Below are 16,023 nucleotides of genomic sequence, written 5' to 3'. Positions count from 1 at the left end.
TTGAGGAAGTGCGTCGGAGAATCCAGCAGAGGTTGGTGAGTTCGACATCCAGACACGCCAAGTTGTATAATGCCCGGCATAAGGAAGTGAACTTTCAGCCGGGTGATTTGGTCTGGATTAGAGCTTACCATCTCTCGGATGCCAGCAAAAGGTTCTCCGCCAAGCTAGCGCCTAAATGGTTAGTTCCAGCCAAAATCATTTCTCAAACAGGTCCATTTAATTTCCAGATTCAAAGGGGTCTCGGCACTAACTCCAAGCTAGACACTATCCATGTGGCCAATCTCAAGCTGTACTTCGGCCCCCCCTTGTCCAATGTTGGGTGGGGGGATGTAGCGGGGCTATATAGTAATAGTGTTGTTCAATGTTTGTACTGAGTGCGTTTTGTTTCCATTGTCCCGTTTGCTGTTTGTGTACGTCAGTAAATGTCGTCCCCGTAAATTACAAGGGGGACAGATGATGGAAAGAGACCGCAGCCCCAAAATGGGAAACACCTGTTAACAATCAATCAATTACATCTGGCAGTACTATATAAACAATCGGGAGAGAAGAGAGAGGAGAAAGACGGGGACCATTTTTCACCACCACGAATCAACTTACTTGCTGTTTTTCCACATCGTGCTTTTGCAACCAATTTGATTTCATTCCGCCAGACTGACTTCAATTCCCTCATCACCAGAGACCCCGGGGTTGGATTACATCATCCACCACGCGCCGAGGATTCATGGTGAGGTTGCTCCATTTAATCCGGGAAATACAAACGCATCTCTTATCAGCTGACCAGTCATCCGCATTCAGGACAGTTGTACACTCGGACTCAAGTTCAATATCATTGCCATTTTCCGTGTTTCATTCATTGTTGTTATTCGTTGTTGTTTGTTATGTTACAGGGGCAAGGGAGGGTTTGTTGTGTATATATATATAGTGTTGTCACGGTATTGCTAAGGTGGATGGATATATATATATATATTCTACATGGTGTATGTGCAACAGTGTTTTGTTGTGTTCCGTTTTAATATATTCACTTATTTTTACATATCTGCTTTTCTTTTGTGCTTATGTTTACACCGTCAATTGTGGGGAAAAGTATATTTGTTAGAGGTACGGCTTGATATTTAGATTCCTCTCAGTAATTAATCCAGGCCACAGGTCTTGGAGGTGTAGCTGCCGGCTGGGTAAGGGGTCGGCCGTTACAACCTTAACCCAGTTATTCTGTGCATGTAAGCACACTGACACTCGCACCAACAGGGTATTCTCCATTCCGGATGAAAGCAACAAAAATGAGAAAATATTAAAAAATAAATTGGTTTTAAAATTGGTTTAAATCGGTAGATTTATCAACAAAATGAGTATGTATGTGGAAGGAACATAACTTCTCTCGTTAACATTTAAAAGTGTGACTTAACCTGTAACTTAAGAAACTTTATTCCTCCTCTTTGTTTAAACAGCCTATACAATTATAAGCAAAATTCACCGTTTGTAAATGCTTTGGTATTTCAATAAGAATTGCTAGAATATTTTGATAATAAGTTTAAGTTACAAGTATCAAAGATGCTTCATAAAATTTAGATTTTAAAAATGTCTCCTCGGTATCAAGGATTTCTAACTATCAACAAACCCAATTTACATTTGTTAATTGATTATATTCCCCCCTGCTTAGGGGACCGACCCTAACTGTCACTTTTGTTCTCAGAATCCTCCAGGTACATTTATGTCTATGCTTGTGGACTGCTTGTGGACTGCCCTTCTGTGTTCAGGTGTTGGTGTGGTGTGTTTGATTTTCTTACATCTTTCTTCACTTTTAACATTCCTTTGCTTCACCACATTTTTCAACTTCTAGACTTTACTTCATTTCATTCATCTGTTATCTAGAAGAGGCTATTTGATTTACGGACAACGATGATAAAAGTTATTCTCACTTCTTTCCAGAAATACCTGATAACCTTCTGCTTTCTGTCTGGAAATCTTCTGTTTTTTAATTTGTGATGCTACAACTCTTGAGTTTTGGGTATGGTGTTTTATAAGGTATAGCTTGGCAGTGTATGTTTTTACTGTTAAGAGAAAAGAACTGCTTTAAATCAAATGCATAAGCAGAACTGCTAACTTAAAGCACATACTGTATACAGTTAATGGTTGAATAAGCATGCCTCCTACAACGCCACATGTAGTTGTAATGTACAAACATGTCTCACTATAGCCAACCATTTCTTATGTTAGAAGAATAAGTTAGTTTATGGATGCTTTTAGATATAGAATATATTTATGAGCCTCAATAAAAAGAAAACTTACCTTGGAAATAGAATTAGGCCTAAGTATAGTTTATAAACGGTAGTAAAATAGCTGATCAGAGAACTTTCATAGCCCCCTCGAGTGAGGTACACAGCACTGTAGAAGTGGTTAAGATGCTGATCAGCAACTCAAGAACAGAACTACCTGGCAGAATGAATATCTAGCACCATCAGGTTGTATGGTGTGGATTACCACATCTTGATTTGCTTTCACTTTGGCATCATAGATCATTTAATATTAATATTTTGATTGTTATAATATTAAATGTTATTCCACTACAATATATAAACATGAGTAACAAAAAGAGAAGTCAGAAAGAACCAGAAAAGAAACTTAAAACTGCATCAAAGTCTGGACAGACATCCAGCCAGAGTACGAGGTATGGCCACTCAGAGACTGACCTGGAACAGGCAGACAAATGCGCAGACTTCCTAGGACCCCACTCCACGGCATCTCCTGTCGAGAGTGAAAATGGAAGTGAGGGTGCAAGTGATACAGGCCACGATGGATCGCCGATTTCTGAGGATCATTCAAGACTAGAAAAGGCCCTGCAGTACGTGCTCTCATCTGCTGTAACAGGAGCTGCAATTCCACTCGCGGAGCACGAAAGCCGAAGCGAACTGTCTGAAATGAAAGAGATGATCGCTACACTGACTACGGCCATAAGTGAGCTTAAGAAGGATAACAAAAACCGGGAAATGAGTCTATTTAAACATTTTGACGCGACTTTTAAAGGCATCTTGGAGAAATTAGAGGAACACATTGAAGAAAATAGATCCAAACTGAAAAAACTTGCCGATCAGATAAATGATGTTACAGATCAGCTGGAGGATGTTAAGCAGGCATTCACAGCTCGAATTGAAACCGTGGAACAATTGGCATCCAATGCCAATGAAAAAGCTACAGCTGCGAATTTGGAATGCAAAAAACCCGGAGACAGACTTGTGGCCCTGGAAGACGGGTGCAGAAGAAATAATATAAGAATTGAAGGCATACCTGAGAAATGAGAAAGCTCAAACCCAGTGAAATTTGCAGTAGAATTACTCTCTAAAGTAATTGGAGATGACTTTAAATTTGATACCGAGATAGCAGCAGCTTATCGCATACTCAGATCAAGCACCTTTAAACCTAGGTCTTTTATTGTCCGCTTTGAGTGATTACGATGTAAGCTTGATGTGATGGCACTTCTCAGACACAAGCAAGAGATCATATTTGAAAATAATCTCATTCGTATTTTCCCCAACTTCTCACCATTAACAGCTGCAAAACGCGCAGCCTACTTTAATATTAAAAAGCTGCTATGGAAAGCCAATATCAAATACAGCCCCTTGTATCCAGCCAAACTGAAAGTGGAAGTTCAAGACAAATATTATGTATTTTCAAGCAAGGAGGAAGCTGAAAAGGAATTAAAGAAGCTGTTCACGACACTCTTTTGAAAGATAATAAGGAGCCGTATTCTGTCATGGCATGGGAAGGACCTATTATCTGCAGTCGGATCCACTTTTAAAGAGACTGGTATTATAATTATACATCCTTTTCTTTACTTGGACACTATATGTTTATGTCTTTTATTACAGTTATAGACATGAGTGTGGAAGTAATTAAAGTAGGGTTTGATTTTTTTAGTTTTTTTTTTTGTTTGTTTTTTTGTTTTTTTACTACCTTAAAGTAGACTGTTTAATATCATACCCTTGGTTTATTGCTATTTCTGCTATTGCATTAGGATCTACCATGTTTATCCTAGACCACTTTTTTAAAATCATTCCCAGGGTTCATTATTTTATTATCTTAATATCTTAAAATTGCTAAAGATTATTTTAAGCTTAAAGACTGTTAATGATTATATTTTTGGCAGATAGTATTTAGACTTTAGCTGCAATAGATATCTCTACTTTGTTTTAATTCTTAAATGCCGCTGCGGGTGGGGGGCTTGTTTTGTTTTGGACGTGCTCTCTCTTAGTATGTCAGAGGACTGGGACATCGCGAAGTGGGATTTAGCCTCATGTGGGGAGGCAAAATGGGGGAGTGGGGGGATAAAGGGGGGAGAGATGGAGAGCAGTCTATATCTAATCTATTCTTCTAAACCTTATAACTATAAATATCAACGTAACAATAGGCTATATGGCAATAACTCGTGGGGAAATTTGAAATTAAGATTAAAACTGCCTCACTACCAGTTAAGACTATAAAATGACATTAAAATCTCAGAATCAATGTCTCCATGATGGGACAGTTAACTTTGTGAGCTGGAATGTTAAAGGCCTGAATCACGAATTAAAGAGAAAGAAAGTATGCTCTCACCTAACAGGCTTAAATGCTAAAATAGTATTTTTACAGGAGACCCACTTACTAAGCAAGGATCAGTCCAGACTACAAAAAGACTGGACTGGCCAAATGTTCCATTCTAGCTTTAAAAAGAAAACTAGAGGTGTGGGAATTCTCATACACAGAACAGTCCCATTTGTAGCATCAGATGTAGTATCGGACCCTGAAGGAAGATATGTGATTGTCATGGGCAACTTATTTAACAGTAAAATGATTTTGATAAATGTTTATGCACCCAATGTCGATGATAAGGAATTCATGCAAAATTTATTTGCATCCATTCCCAATGTGAACACTCATAAAATTATAATGGCTGGGGACTTTAATTGTGTTTTAAATCCACTCTTAGATAGGACTCCTATGACCAGGGGGACGACATCTAATACTGCAAAGACAATTACACAGTTTGTAACCGACCACAACTTATCAGACCCCTGGAGGTTTCTTAACCCAAACTCAAGAAAATATTTGTTCTACTCACCAGTGCATCATAGCTACTCAAGAATTGATTATTTTTTTATAGATAATAACTTCTTGCCTACGATTAAATCGTGCAAATATGACACAATTGTTATCTCCGACCATGCCCCTCTAGTCTTGGAGCTAAAATCGTTAAGCACCTCACACTCACCTCGCAGATGGCGTCTTAACCCTCTTCTATTGGCAGACGAGAACTGCACAGAATTTATATCCAAACAAATCAGCTTCTTCCTAGAGACAAACACACCCTCAAAGGTTTCTGCAGGAACACTCTGGGAAACACTAAAGGCCTTCTTAAGAGGACAGATTATCTCATATCTTTCCCACAGAAATAAATTAGAAACCAAGAAAGCATCAGAGCTAAGAAGCGAAATTACTAGAATAGATGAAGAACAAGCCAGGCGTCCAAGTGAAGCTCTTCATAGGAAAAGGCAGGCTCTGCATACAGAACTCAACATCTTGACAACTAAAGAAACTGAACAACTTATTTATAAGTCAAGACATCATTACTATGAACACGGAGAAAAAGCTAATAAGCTTTTAGCTCAACAAATTCACAAACAAGAAGTTCGCAATGCAATCCCAGTAATCACCAACACGAATGGAGAAGAAATCATTGACCATAAAGATATAATGCACACATTTACAGATTACTATAAAACCTTATATTCCACTGAGTTCAAAGAAGACAACACACAATCTAATGCATTTCTGGATACATTACAGACACCACAAATAGATGCTTTAAGTGCTGAGGAACTGGATAAACCTCTGACCCTATCAGAATTACTAGATGCTATAAAGTCACTTCAAAGCAGGAAATCAGCAGGCCCTGATGGTTACCCTGTAGAATTCTATAAGAAATTCTCCACTCAGCTAGCTACTCTCATATTGGCAACACTTACAGAAGCTAGAGACAATCAAATTCTACCTCAAACTTTTCATCAAGCATTAATCACCGTCTTCCCTAAACAAAATAAGGACTTGTTACAATGTGCATCATATAGACCAATTTCACTCCTGAATAATGATGTTAAGATACTCTCAAAAATCATAGCTAGAAGGATGGAGAAAGTGCTGCCCTCGGCAATATCACAGGATCAAACTGGATTTATTAAAGGCCGACTTTTATCTTCCAATCTCCAACACCTATTTAATGTAATATATTCACCAGCAAAGTCAAACACCCCAGAGATATTACTATCATTAGAAAAAGCATTTGATATGATTGAATGAAACTACCTTTTCACTGCATTGGAGAAATTTGGGTTTGGCCCGAATATAAGGGGATTACCAGAGAAGGACTGGAAAAGAAAATTTCTCTATATGCAGGTGATATGGTTTTATATATATCAGACCCACAGAACACTGTGCCTGCAGTTTTAACAGCACTCACAGAATTTCAAAAGATATCTGGTCTCAGAATAAATCTGAATAAAAGTATACTCTTTCCAGTGAATTCACAAGCATATAATATTAGACTGGACACATTACCTTTTACCATAGCAGATCAGTTTAAATACCTAGGGGTAAACATCACAAGTAAACATAAAGCTCTTTATCAACAAAATTTTGCCATCTGTATGGAAAAAAATTAAGCAAGACTTGCATAGATGGTCAACCCTTCATCTCACTCTAGCCGGAAGAATTAACGTTGTTAAGATGAATATCCTTCCTAAACTTCTTTTTTTATTTCAAAACATTCCAATATATATCAATAAATAATTTTTTAAGCAATTAGATTCAACTATAACCTCATTTGTTTGGAACTCAAAACACTCATGTATCCGAAGAGCAACCCTACAAAGACCTCAGGCAGAAGGTGGCATGGCTTTACCTAATTTTCAGTTTTATTACTGGGCAGCAAACATACAAGCCATAAAAACCTGGACACAAAAAAATGAACATACACAGGCTTGGCCTGCAATAGAAATAAAATCCTGTAGTACTTCTTTATACTCCCTGCTCTGCGCTCCAATAAATGCAAGTTATCACAAATATACTAATAACCCAATTGTGCTTTACTCACTCAGAATATGGAACCAACTTAGAAAGCATTTTAAGATGGAAAATCTTTTATCTGTGGCACTTTTGCAAGAGAACCACCTCTTTTAACCCTCACAAACATATCCAGTTTTTAATACCTGGAAAAGATTTGGGATTAAATTGCTCAGAGATCTTTATATAGACAATATCTTTACATCCTTTGAACAATTACGTTCCAAATTCAACCTCCCAGCTACACATTTCTTTCACTATCTTCAAATTAGAAACTTTGTTAAACAGAAACTGCCCGATTTTCCTCATCTCGTACCCTCCACCATGCTGGAAAAAATACTGCTCAATTTCGAGGAATTAGACACCATTTCCACATTATATAAAATCTTATTAGAGTCCCTTCCTTTCAAAGATCCAAGAGGACATTGGGAAAAAGATCTCTTAATCAATATATCAGAAAAGGAGTGGAAGGTAGCATTGCAGAGAATTCACTCGCACTCCATGTGCACAAAGCATAGAATTATCCAACTAAAAATTATATATCGAGCTCATCTGTCTCGCTTAAAACTGTCCAAAATGTTTCCAGGGCAAGATCCAACCTGCGAACGCTGCAACCAAGCTCCTGCCTCACTGGGTCACATGTTTTGGGCATGCACCAAATTAACATCATTTTGGACCAAAATTTTTAAGTGCCTTTCAGACAGCCTTGGTATCAGAATTCCTCCAAACCCATTAACAGCTGTGTTTGGTGTTCTTCCAGACGGACTTGAAGTGGAGAAGGACAAGCAAACGGTGATTGCATTCACTGCACTTTTGGCACGCAGACTTATTTTGTTAAATTGGAAGAATCCTAACTCTCCTCTGATAAGTCAGTGGGAAACTGATGTTTTATATTATTTGAAATTGGAAAAAAATCTAATTCTCATTTAGAGGATCTGTACAGAATTTTTTCAAAACCTGGCAGGATCTAATCAATAATATTTTGGAATAAGAAGAAATAATTATTTCTGCATTTCTTTCCCTTCTCCATTTTTTTTATTTACTTATACATATTTTTTCCTTTCTTCTGTTTATTTTGCCATTTTAAAAAGCCCTAAGCAATTCTCCTTTGGCCATGCTCTCCTTCTCAAGGGTGGGGTTTGATTTGTCATCAATTCTTCAATTCATCAAATTTTTTGTATAAATTGATTTATTTGTATGGAATGATTACAATAAAATTAATAAATAAAATTAATAATAATAATAATAATAATAGTAAATGTTATTAACAGGTTGCTTCTGGGGCTTGCATTTCTATTTTCCTTACTGTTAAAAATTAATTGCATTAGTTAGATCAGTGGTGAGGAGGATGCTCCAATAGATTTGCTACTCTATCACGATATAGAATAAAGTGTGTTTTCTCTTTCTATCTATTTGTTTTTAAGCCATACTTACATGCTTTCCTTTCTTTCTCCTTCTCTCAAATGACTCACAACTAATACAAATAGTTTTAAAGTAATAGGATCTACTGTATATGCTCATTGCAACAAAAAGTTCTAATTCTGAAAACTTAATAGCTTATAAAATTTCTAAAATATAGTATTTAACATTTTTACACACAGTATGACTCAAATTGAAGTCTTTGACAACTGATTTCAACACGCAATAAATCTATCATATTAAAAACAACTTGCACCACTGAGAGTAATATGCATTGGGACTTGTTTTTGTTTTATTAATTTTTCTTTTCTTTCACCAGTGTTGTTAGTTTCTATATAGTTAATGTGACAAATTCAGTGATTAAAGCATTGTTATACCTTTTAGCCAAAACATCTTAAAATGGAATGTTCCAGGAAATTCCCTGTCACGTTTCAGTTACAAGATACAATTTCATGCTTTCTTAACTTATATTGTGTAAATAAAAAAATAAATAACTTGTAAATAGATCTAAATTTAGGTCATACTTTATGTACAGTTTAAACTGAGTTGCTAGTAGCTACAAAATACCACCAGAAGGAAAGATGGTGCCTCCTGAGTGTCTTAATATAAAATCCATGTGAAAAAAATGACATGAAATGTGATGAATTAAAACAAAAAAAAAGTCTATGGATACAAAGCTGGGAATCTCAGTTCAGGCTGTGACTCAACATGCAGTATGACTCACACATTACTAAAGTCTCTTGGTCTCAGTCACACCCATCTCCAAATTGGGAATAAAAGAGGTTCCATTAAAATGAAAGATTCTGTTTTATTCCAGTATTATTTGTAATAATTCTACAAATAAAGAACTGCTGCATTCAAGTCATAATTTCACATAACCTGATTGATCCAGTTCAGAAACATGGTGGGGCAGCCACATCAGATGCAAGACAGTACTATCTTTGGGCTTCGATATGGAAACATGCACCAAGACAAAATACTGTAGATTAGACACAGATATTGTGGTAGATATTTGTGTGTATTCACATATTGGAAATGGATGCTATTATTAATTTTTGTATCTACTTATTGTTCAAAGTACATAAATTTTAACAGTTGCTACATCTCACCATCTCCTCTGACAGATGGTGCTCAGGGCATAGGGTAAGTCCCTAAGGAAGAGGCTGAGAACTCTAGATGCCTCATAGCATGTTCTGCTCACTTTATAAGAGGCTTGGAAGTGTATCAAGAAGGACACACCCATGAGGAACATACGTAGGAGAGGAATGAGAGTCAACAAGAAGAAAGGAAGCACCCCTTCTGTTTGTGCGATGCCAAAACTTACAAACATGGCATAGGACAGAAAGAAGTGCATGTTGTCCGTTGCTGCCAAACAGGACAGCACATATGAGAAGAATTTACGGTGTATTATATTAAAATAAACTCTCCCCTCTGATAACAAAGTACAAACATTGAATATTTAACTGAACATACTGTATGGCACTCAGTTTTTGTAAGTCATTTCATCCCACTTTCCCAGTGGTATTTTTGTTATAAAACTTTAGTGGTGTCATACTAGAATGTTCCTTCATGAGTGCAAGCTGTTCTAATGTTAACTTTAACCTACCACAATCACAGTATATGTCTCTCTTTTGCTAATGACTACTCAGACATGTAAGTTCATGTCACAAGAAAAAAATAATCTGTCAAACAATGGGATGTTGGTGCCTGGTCTGTCACGATTGGCATCAGGTCATTGTCATCATCTTAAAGAATACAGCCACATAGATTGTGGCGGCCAGCCAGTGTATTGCTGGAGGCGCTGCCTGTTTGTGGCAGAAGTAGGAGGCATGCGGTGGCATCGGTGCAGCACCTTCCCATTATCATATTGTGTGTTTATTCCAGGATGGAGCCATGGACTGGCCAACCCTGAAAGACCCCTTAGTATGGAGCAGCCGTTGTCGAACCTGATGCCTCGTCCTACAAGGCTCAGCTGAAGGAGGGACAATGTGGGCCCTTGCCCAGCCGGGACGCTTTAATGATGGAAGAATCTGTAAGAGAACATGCACAGGGCATTATCTCCCCCAGAGCAGTAAATGGAAGCTCCCCAGTTTGCTACTGCACCACTGGATTCCCACAAGGCACACTGGGAATTGGAGTTTTTCGGCACAGCACTGTTGGGTTCCATGGGTGCTGCCATGAGGTGCTATGGAGACTGGGGAGTCCTACTTCGTGGGGCTCTAGCCTTTCCTGAAAGTGCTCCCTGGAGCACCCTCTGCAGGCCACAAGATTTAAATTATCAGTATATTGACAACTTTGCAACCATCTGCTCCACAGGAAAAAAAGAAATAGTTCACGTACTGTCTAAATTGAAACAGCAACACCTGGGACCTCATGCATAACCCCTACTCTCTCTTCTGTTCTTTTTCCGGTTTTCTGTGGTGGCATTCTGCGCCGCCACCACCACCTAATCAAAGCACCGTGATGTCCTTACATTGATGGATTAAAGAACAGAAGTTCTCATGACCGTCATCATCAAGTCCTTCCATGAGAACCCTGAATACAATAAGGACTGATTGATGTCATTCGTGTTAGGTAGAATGCCTAGTGGGGGCTGGATGGTCTCATGGCCTGGAACCCCTGCAGATATTTTTTTTTTTCTACAGCCGTCTGGAGTTTTTTTTGTTTTTTCTGTCCTCCCTGGCCATCAGACCTTTCTTTTATTCTATGTTAATTAGTCTTCTCTTATTTTAATTCTTATTTTGACTTTTTTTCTCTTTCTTCATCATGTAAAGCACTTTGAGCTACATTATTTGTATGAAAATGTGCTATATAAATAAATGTTGTTATTATGTTCTAATATGTGGTCTATGTGTGTGAATCACTATGTGCTTCTTAAACGGGCTTTCTCTTCTTCCGACTGGACACAGAATCCATTACATTCATGATATTACAGCTCTCTTAATAATTAAAATACTGAAATGTATATTTGATATAATTTTCATGATGATAGGAGTTAAAGCATGTATTAAACATGGGAACACGGTGGTGCAGTGATAGTGACAAGCTGACGCCCTGCCCAGAGATTTTTTCTGCCTCCAAGATGCTTGCTGCGACCTTCGATGAGATAATTTATTGCATCAGTACTGTTTCTTTCAAACATACTAACCTCCAATTCCTGTCCTTCCTTTTCTTTCTTCAAGTAACCAATCGCCACACAATCAGCTCTGTAACAGATGTCAAGCCATTTGTAAGCTTAGAACGCCAATTCTTCAAAACTTTTAAGGAACATTGAAATATCTTTGTAGTACATGTTTAATTATTCTATCTATCTATTCTTCCAGTGTCGCACCAGGCCCAGCAAGAATACAGCGCGAGGCAGGAACAATCCGTGAACTAGCTAGCGCTGCACCACCGTGTCCTCACATTTAATTATTAACAATATACATTATTTAAATGATGTTAACATTTTATCTGTATAATGTAATAAACACATTTTGCTGCATTTCATCTTAAAAATGATATCGTCATCATATGTAAATACGTGCTTTATAAAGTGGCTCAAGTTGTGCAACATTATAACTGTATCGCAAGTTTACAGTGAGGTAATTGTACTAATAAATACAAACAGTTGGTGCAAGGAGCACTTGATGGACTCATTGAGTGCGTTTATAGTTCTTGGGATGAAACTGTTTCTGAACAGCGATGTCCCTACAGGAAAGGCTCTGAAGCGTTTGTCGTATGAGAGCAGTTCAATAGACAGCATGGCTAAGGCAGTGTGTGCTTGATGCTGTATACCAATTCTTTTTCTGATCAGCTACTGCAGAGCTGTGATTTCCACACTCAGATACAGTGATATAAATACTCTGAGTGGTGCAGTGAGAATAATATGGAAAAAGATGATCCGCTGTGGCAACCCCTAACGGGAGCAGCTGAAAAGAAGAAGAAGGTGCAGTGAGAGGAACAATGCTAAAGCAGCTATGGTATTTGGAATAGTTTGGCCATTCCCTGGCCCATTATATTGTTACAGGTTAATTATACCTTAATTAAGGTATAATTAAACAATATGCGGTTAATTCAGTGTATTTATAAAGCCGCGTCAGGGATGTGCATCTAAAAAAGAAAGGGAAACCAAACTTGAACAAGAGCACTGCTTTGACGCTGGTTGCCGCCAGTTTGCAAAACCGAGCGGGGGCCTTGTGTACGCCAGGGTTTGAGCTAGTGTGAAAATGTGCGTGGCTTTACGCCAAGTTTAGGTTTTATACATCACGATTTGAGCATGGAAACAGGCTCATGTAACATTTTTGTGCGTATACATCATTTATACATGAGGCCCCTGATGTTTTGAATCAAATGTCATTTTAGGTGAGAAAGGACAAGCCACAGAAAGAAAATGCAGACTGCACACACTGCACAACTCAAATTGCACACTGCACGTCAATGCAGCCAGATGATTGCTGGACAATGCAAGGCTGGAAAACAACTACATCCATGTTCTTTCTACACCAGGACTCTGTTTCTTTAAAACAGGAGCATCAAACTGATGGCTTCTTTTTCACAAAATGGAAGGAGCACATATGAGTTTTCTTGGTGTTTTTTTCACATTTAGGAACGTCAAGTGTTTCTCATTAGAGGTGGTTAAGTTCAAGACAATTTGTTAGTGCTATTCTAATCAACGTAATCTCTTGTGCTTAATCTATTCCTGATAGTGATCTGCTTTCTTTTTTTAATTACTCTGGCTATTTTAAAGAGAGAAAATGGTACAGGAATTTGTTCACCTTCTTGATGGTTTGTGCTGCAGAGCCTTGACTGGGAAAAGACTGAATAAGAAGAGCAAACATGTGATAAAAAAGGGTGGTCCTCATTTTAATGCAGACATAAAAAGGCTGGAGCTTTCAAGTACCATCACTAAATTGGAAAGTTCAAGTAGAACATGTGCACACACAGGCAAGGGTAAACCTAGAACACTGCAGGGCAAACAGAGTTAATCCCTCAGCTGAAAATAAACCAACAGCAGCACCAATTTCATATACTTTCAAAAAGTAATATTTTTTCAAAGAATTTATATTCAGCATATGATAGAAGACTGGAATAAAAAAATTTCTTAAACACTTTGAACGCGAGGTATGAGTTAAGTCGGATGTCACCAAGCCTGTCAAGGCACAATCTACGATGTATCTCCTATTTGGATATAACTCGTATTTCAGTAAGCAGCCACTCTAGACACAGCCAGCTTGTTGGTGAGCTTTGCTATGGTGTCTCAGTTTTCTACGACAGTGCTGCCATCTAGTGGATAGCCATAGAAATTCTTTCTTTGTTTTTAGATGCAACAGCTTGCAGAAAATAGTGTTATAAATAGATAGATAGATAGATAGATAGATAGATAGATAGATAGATAGATAGATAGATAGATAGATAGATAGATAGATAGATAGATAGATACTGTAGTGTCTGTAGTTATGTCGTCGCGAAAAAGGTACAAAGCTGCTGATATTCTGAAACAAGATTAATATTTTGATGATAATGACAGTGATCAAGATAGTAACAATCAATTGGATGATGTAGAACCTGTAGAATCTTTCACTGATGCAAATGCACCAAATGTGTTTCGTCATTATAAGGGGTCAGACTTGTCACAACTGTCAGGGCAACGCTACATGGACACTCTGCCTCCAACTAAGCGCAGTCACCAACTATCAAATGTGTTGTGTGCAATAAGCGTAGACAATGCAAACATTTGGGACACATGTGTTTCTAAGGGTGTACTCATACTGGTAATTTGTTCTGTTCCCAAGCTCATAAGTCCTCATGTAACCCTGCAAAGTGCTGGGCCAACCGTAATGTGCTGTGGCCCACTTGGAAGAGGTTGGCCCAAGCACGGTTGAGTAGCCCGAGCATGAAAAACAGACATGACATCAATGATGCGACAAGTCAGATAGTACATTTCTCATTTCATTCAATATCTCTTGAGTTAAAAATAGGCTTTGGTTCTCACCAAACATAAACATGAATTGTAGTTGGCATGAAAAGCAACATATTCCTCCTTTAGCATCATTTGTCACTATAAATATCTTCTTGGACTTGCAGCACAATTAACACCAAAACGCAAAGCTGCACACTCAATAAATCTGTAAGAGGGCAGAGCATTATCTTGCCCTACATGACTCCAAAATAACCACAAAGTAAGTAAAATCATTTTGACATGCATGCTGGCACTCCGTGTTCAGATCTTGTATTGGTTTTACACAAAGTCACATGGTGAAGACAAAAGCATGCCCAGCCTCAGAATGTTATTTGTCTCTAAAGAATAATCACTTTGCTTGCATATAAATTCTGTACAGTTCTCAGCTAATAACAGGGGGTTAAGATGCCAGCTGCGAGATGAGTATTTGGGGCATAGTGATTTGAGCTCCATGATTAGAGGGGCATGGTCAGAGATAACAATAGCATCATACTTGCAAGATTTGATCATCTGCAAAAAACTGTTATCTGTAAAGGAATAATCAATTCTTGAGTAGCAGTGATGTACTGGGGAGAAGAAGGAATATGCTCTTAAGCTTGGATTTAGAAATCTCCATGGGTCTTGTAAGTTATGATCAATTACAAAATGTGTAATTGTTTTTGCAGTGTTAGATGTTATCGCCACTGTAGCGGTAGACCTATACAGGTCTGGATTTAAAACATAATTAAAGTCTCCAGCCATTATAATTTTATGAATGTTCACATTAAGAATGGATGCAAATACCTTTTGGATGAAATCTCTACCATTCACATTGGGTGTGTAGATATTTCTCAAAATCACTTTACAATTAAATAAACTACCCATCACCATCACATATTGCCCCTCGGGATCTGATACTACAAATTAAATTGTTCTGTGTATTAAGATTCCCACACCTCTGGGGTTTTTTTTTTTTTTTTTTTTGTATAGCTGGAATTAAATATTTGGCCAGTCCAATCTCTTTGCAACCAAAATGTATTCTTGCTTATTAAGTGAGTATCTTTTAAAAATTCTACCTTGGCATTCACACCGGTTAGGTGAGAGAATCCTTTCTGTTTAATTTGTGATCGAGACCTTTGACATTACAGCTCACAAAGTTCACTGTTAAGTCATAGAAACATTGCTTCTGAAGTTTTGTTAACATTTTATAGTCTTAAATTAAGGTAGTACATGATTGCATAAGATAGTTTTAATCTTAATTTCCAATTTTGCCAGGAGTTATGGCTATGAAGCCTATTGTTGTGTTGGCACTTATGATTGTATGGATAAAAAGGATAGATTAGAAATAGCTTGCTGTCTTTCCTCCTTCCCCAGTACCCAACCATTTTGTCTTTCTAAGGTAGGCTAGACAATACTTCACAAAGTCCCAGTCCTTTGATATGCCTAGAGACAGAGCATGTCTAAAACAAAACAAGCCCCCCAGCAGCGTTGTTGAAAGATTAAAATAGAGATATCTAATGGCAGTCAAGTCCAAATACTATAAACCTATACTATAATCTTAAGTAGCCCCTGAAAGAATAAACCCAGGGAATAAT

Source organism: Erpetoichthys calabaricus, chromosome 13 (assembly GCF_900747795.2).
Source record: "Erpetoichthys calabaricus chromosome 13, fErpCal1.3, whole genome shotgun sequence".
In the NCBI taxonomy this organism is placed as follows: domain Eukaryota; kingdom Metazoa; phylum Chordata; class Cladistia; order Polypteriformes; family Polypteridae; genus Erpetoichthys; species Erpetoichthys calabaricus.
The sequence above is the reverse complement of the archived record's forward strand: the minus strand, read 5'-3'. Positions refer to the sequence as shown.